Source organism: Leptonychotes weddellii, unplaced genomic scaffold (genome assembly GCF_054177405.1).
Source record: "Leptonychotes weddellii isolate Sample4059 unplaced genomic scaffold, ASM5417740v2 HiC_scaffold_535, whole genome shotgun sequence".
Classification (NCBI taxonomy): Eukaryota; Metazoa; Chordata; class Mammalia; order Carnivora; family Phocidae; genus Leptonychotes; species Leptonychotes weddellii.
In genome coordinates this window covers 385-6407 of record NW_028021254.1, presented here as the reverse complement: position 1 = coordinate 6407, position 6023 = coordinate 385, and the positions used below count along the sequence as shown (strand labels likewise).

At 34.4% G+C, this 6023-nt stretch overlaps 1 long non-coding RNA gene across 1 annotated transcript; it reads right to left on the bottom strand.

Moving 5' to 3' along the window:
* Nucleotides 1–402: 402 nt before the first annotated feature.
* On the bottom strand, nt 403–5809 carry LOC145719576 (uncharacterized). Its single transcript, XR_014142471.1, has 2 exons — nt 3093–5809; nt 403–565 (listed from the first exon to the last, which is right to left on the bottom strand). It is a non-coding gene; the product is annotated as an uncharacterized LOC145719576 (long non-coding RNA).
* Nucleotides 5810–6023: the final 214 nt, after the last annotated feature.

Here is a 6023-nt window from a genome sequence, read left to right as displayed (position 1 = left end):
CCTGTCTCTATCTCCAGAATGGAAGCTTCCTGGTTGTAGGGATCACGTGCAATTGCACAGAAAAAAAGGCTCGGTTAATATTTATTGAATTGAATTGAGTATTAAATTACACTCATTAAAAGAAAACAATTTTGGCCTTTTAACAATAAAGTCTTGTTGAATGTTATATTCTGGATTAGATGTTTGTTTCTGTTCTACAGAAATTAAATCTGTGGAAAAGAACAGGTATTCTAAGCCACTGGAAGTTCAGGTACAATGTAAAGAAATAGGAACTAAGCTCATCATGTTCCTTTATTTAAGGTACTCTACCATATTTAGGTGCTATTCAGTTAACAGAGTATCAAATCAAAGATATTTTTACAAATATTTCTCACTTGACTTAATTTCCATACCTTCCAGATGTATTCTTCAGTATGGCAAGAGCATCTGGATAGCCATCCATGTTGTAGTCTCCAATATGAAGGGTAATTGGAAGTGGTATTTCAGTTGGTCGTTGTTCATGCACAAATGGCACAAAGCCCCACAGTGTACCCTTGTTGCTGAACTCCTGTAGGACTGGAACCCACTATGGAATAAGAGGAAGAAGATTAGATTTTACAGTTACTTTAGAAAAAAAAAATTCACCATTTCTAAAACAAACGATTTATTAAAAGTCCTCACAAGCATCATCTTACTTAAACTTCTTTATCTCTACATCTAAGGGTATTATGATTTACTTTGAAGAACAGATAACTGATACTCTAGAAAAAATAAAGTCCCATTTAAATTTCATCACTAGTCATTCTTCCTTGAACTGGCCTTTGAAGGTTTTTCACAAAATCACAGAATCTTAGGTTTGAATTGATATTGATTCCTATAGTTGAATCTCCCCATTTTAAAGCTGTGTTGAGTGGAAATGTAATTTCAAGGTAATATTTTTTAAAGATTTATTTACTTATTTTAGAGAGGGAGGGAGGGAGAGAGAGAGAACGAGGGGGAGGGGCAGAGGGAGAAGGAGAGAGAGAATCTCAATCAGACTCCCACTGAACATGGAGCCCAACAGGGGGCTCTATCTCAAGATCCTGAGATCATGAACTGAGCAGAAACCAAGAGTTGGACGCTTAATTGACTGAGCCACCTAGGCACCCCGCAAATGAGTATTTTTTTAAATTAGAGCAAACTGTAATATCATCTAATATTGATGTCCTTTCAGGAGGATCAGCTTAGGAAGAAAGTTAGAAGATGAGAGAACCTCCATTGTTCCCCTGCTTTGCCTTTTATACATAATGATGACTTTAGTCACCATCTTCAGAGCCAAGAGTTCTGAGGCTTTCCTGACAACACCAGCCCTGAAGAGAAGCTCTGCCTGTCCAGGGGGAGCTTTGTCACCAAAACAGCTGGAATCTACTTTTAGTAAGTTCTTTATTTTTATGTTGATTATAATGAAGAGAACAGAGAGAATAAGTTGATTTCAAAAAGAGCTTTTGGAAATGCATTTCTCTTTTGAGATGCCCTAATCTACTTCTAATAATCTAATGCAAACTAAAAATCTGAAGAGTGGAGATCATACCATTAAAATTACAAATATGCCCAGGGCGCCTGGGTGGCTCAGTTGTTGGGCGTCTGCCTTTGGCTCAGGTCAAATTATAAATATGCCCATGATTAGTTAAAAGTATGGATACTGGCACACACCCTAGAGATGTTTAAACAGGCGCAGCTGGCTTGAAATGACAGCAGGCTAAACATGACTACATATGTTTCTTTTAAGCAGGTGACTCTTTATATGGCTCCAAGTCAAATGATATTAAAAATGGCTTCTTGCAAAGGGTTTAGTACATAGGGTACCCTAAACATTTTCTAGGTTTTCCAAAGAAAGCATAACTTGCCAAGGAAAAAGAGAAAAAAATAATGATAAAGACATCTATTTATAGAAAACAAGCTGTTTTTAAAAAAATACTTGTTAAATCTTGATTAATTTTTCAATCTTTCTTAAAAGCAAAAAAAATATCATCAAAATGTTTTAATGATTTACTTGACTTTGAAAAAACCTGTTGGTTTTGTTTTGGAAGAAGATGGGAAATTTCACAAAATGCTAAGTTATCACAAATTTCTGAAAAGGTTGACCATTTATTAATGAGGATAAAGTATTCTTATTAAGGTAAATGTATTAAGGTCTAAAAAGTAAAAAGATATTTTATTAATATGACATCCTTAACAGTCACCAAAGAACTGTGACATTTATCTTCCCAGAGAGAGATGACTATATAATTTGAAATACTCTTACAGTAGTCTGTTTCTTGAAGCCAGGTTATAATTACTATGTTTACTTATACCTATGAAACAATGATTAGGTATTACTTGACCTCATGTTTTCAGTGATTCAAAACTTAAAAAAGCTTAAGATAATATAATTTATAGGTACAGAAGTTAAATGTTTTTAGACTGTTGATTGTATGAAGATTTTTCTTTAGTGTCTTAGTATAAAATGTAGTTTCCTACAAAGGCAGTAGAAGTCAGTATGTTATTCTATCATTTCTTACCCTAAGATAGAAAACAAAACTGATTAATTCTAGTACTATAATACTGGCTTTCTCTGTCTAGTGCTATCAGTATGGAAAAATTCTCAATGTTACAACATATCATTGCCACATTAATCTGCTAAGACTATTGGATTCTAAACTGTTTACCTACAAGCTACAGGTAAAAAGTCAGCTTGAGAGAATGAAACAGATCTAGATAGCACAAATAAAGACAAGATTAGCCTTGACAATAGATGTGATATCCTTCTCCATAACCTTTTATCATAGTTACAGTGCCTTTTACAATAATCCTAGGCTATAAAATGCTAATGGATCATTTAATTACAGGACCAAGAATAGGTCTTCTTCACCAGAAATGATTATAACAGTGTCTTCCCCCTCAATAAACAAACACAAAAAGATTTAAATGCATTTCATTAAATTAAAATGAGGATGTCAATAATTTATATAGGGTTTCTCTGTGTTCTGATTCTTCAGATACTTTTTCTTTTTTTCTTCAGATACTTTTTCTAATCTCTGATGATTTTCTTCAAGAAGGTAACTCTACTGACATTAAAAAACAAGCTGATATACCTGTTTCGTTCCAGATTTTGCTAAGTAAATGATGCTTTTCTGGCAGTTTTTATCTTCACAGCCTGGCAGTAAGTGATCCATGTGTCCATCTCCATCTGCCAAAAGAAACTTCAAGAGTCCATTAACAGTTACAAAATAAAGTGTTCTTGTATGGCAGATTACATTTCTTATTTGTTCAAAGTCTGCATCAATCTGGGTAAATGGAAGAAATTGACATATGACTTTGTAATAAATGTGATTCAATTAAAACAATTACTCTGGCCCTTGCCATCTATTACCTGGATTGTGTCTTGTTTTAAATTGCTCACTTTTCTGTAAATATTTATCCAGTGTTGGAAAAAAACCCCCATTTCAGGCTTTAATATTAAGATCATCAATTCTTAAACAATGTGGCTTTTGACTTATTTACATAGTTATCATTGCTGCTACAAGAGAAAAACAAGCATGGCAACAGTAACTCATTATTATATGGCTTATTTTAAATGTGTCTTTACATATAATTTATCTTTACACATGCTCTTAAGTATCTTTTAAATAGTTTGAACTTCAAGAGTTCTAAAGCTCTCAGCACCCTGGCTTTTAAAAAGCAACAACAATTTTTATCAATAAAAAGGCAAATGAAGAGAATACAGATGTCATTTTCAGCTGACTGGTTTTTTAAAAAGCTACACAATGAGGGCGCTTGGGTTGCTCAGTTGGTTAAGCATCTGATTTTGGTTCAGGTCATGATCTCAGGGTCTTGGGATTGAGCCCTGCATCAGGCTCTGTGCTCAATGTGGAGTCTGCTTTGTCCCTCTGTCCCCACCCCACACACTCATGCTCTCTCTCAAATAAATAAAATCTTTTTTTTTTTTTTAAAGATTTTATTTATTTATTTGACAGAGAGAGACACAGAGAGAGCAGGAACACAAGCATGGGGAGTGCGAAAGGCAGAAGCAGGCTTCCCGCGGAGCAGGGAGCCTGATGCGGGGCTTGATCTCAGGACTCTGGGATCATGACCTGAGCCAAAGCAGACGCTTAACGACTGAGCCACCCAGGCACCCCATCAAATAAATAAAATCTTAAAAAAAAAGCTGCACAATGTTTTGCAAAGACCTTCAGAAGTGAGGTTACTGAAGAACCTGGAATCAATTCCTCTAATGGTCTCTCCTTCCTACTGCCCCTTACCTGATGGGGTTTACAGATTTTGATGTCCTATAAATCTCTACAGTGACATGCACAGTGGAATAGTCATTTAGATTTTAAATTTTGTGTTGCTTTATTCACTGATTTATTTGCTATGTTTTAACATATACTGTGTGTCTGAGGCAAGTGCCTTCAGTTTGAAGGAGATAACAAGGATTAGCAATAGAGAAATATTCTTCCATGTTTAGGCTTACATATTAAGAAAATACAGAATTTTAACAAGCCTATCAAGTCTTCAGTAATATATTCAAAAAGGAAAAAAATAATTTTAGGCTGAGTGGGCTGAAAATCTAGCCAATGGAAGCTGACCCCAGCAAGGAAAAATAAATGGTGCAGCCTAGTGAAAAATAAATTTCTTTCATTTAATTTCATGGTTTAATTACTCATGAGCTTTATGATTAATATCATTTGTGACAAGAAACCCTTACACAGAGGAGTAAAACATTAAATAACATAGTTGAATTAATAATGGAAAGTATGGAGAACATCTGTGATTTGACAGTATATATAGATTTGGACTACTGAGAAAGAAGAGAGATAGATGCAACTCTAGGCAGGAATACTTGGAAAGGAAAAGGCTTTTCAAGGGCATAAACATATATTATGGTTAAAGATAAATAAAAAAAGAGCTAGCCAAGTAAGAATGAATTAAATGCAAAATGTGATTTATAAGCGGACTCTAGGAATATCATAGACCTCATTAAAAGCCAAACCATTTTATTGCAAATTAAAGGGGGGACCAATTAGAAGACCATTACTAAGTCTCTACCCTTCATTTTTACCCAATGGCAAAATACTCAGATTAGATTCTAATTTACACTTTTATTTTCTCCTAGTTCCTTTATTCCAAGTAGCTTCCTATTTCCTACAAGTATTTCAACTATGACTTAGCTGATATTTAATGCTGGCAAATAACCATCTAATAAACATACAACAAACTCATGTGATAACTCATAATCATGCTTTTAGTATAAGTTAGCAACAATATTTTATAGATATGGTCATAGAAATGGAGAACTTTATCAGAGAATGTCTTCCTTGTGCCCTTTCTACATGCTGTTTTCTGATATTTAAGAGAAGTAATATAAAAGCTGTCTGATAGTCCAACTTCATGCCCAAAGGAAATTTTAAATACAAAGTTATTAATTCCTGTGACTTCTTTAAGGAATGTGTCCAAGTTCACAGACTGGTCCCTCCATCAGCATGACTTCTTCATAGTCTACTCAAGGTCACATTATTTCTTAGAGAATTTGTTTAAAAGAATACTATTTCCTAGCCTTGGGCCTTTGATTCATGTGAAATTTATTTTTCTGAAACTATTTTCTTCCCTAGGCATAAAAGTTATATTATTATTAAAATAACAACCATAAATCTACACATAAGCACAAGTAACATTTTCATGAAGAATGACTATTTTCCAAAACAAAACGTTTTACAAGAAGAGTGGCATTATCTGGCTTAACAGAAAAAAGCTGGATTTTCATGCTGCTTTTGTACCCAATCTACTGTTTTTTTTTTTTTTTAATTTTATTATGTTATGTTAGTCACCATACAAATACATCATTAGTTTTTGATGTGGTGATCCACGATTCATTGTTTTCGTATAACACCCAGTGCTCCACACAGTACGTGGCCTCCTTAATACCCATCACCGGGCTAAACAATTCCCCCTCCTCCCTCCCCTCTAAAACCCTGCTTGTTTCACAGAGTCCATAGTCTCTCATGGTTCATCTCTCCCTCCAATTC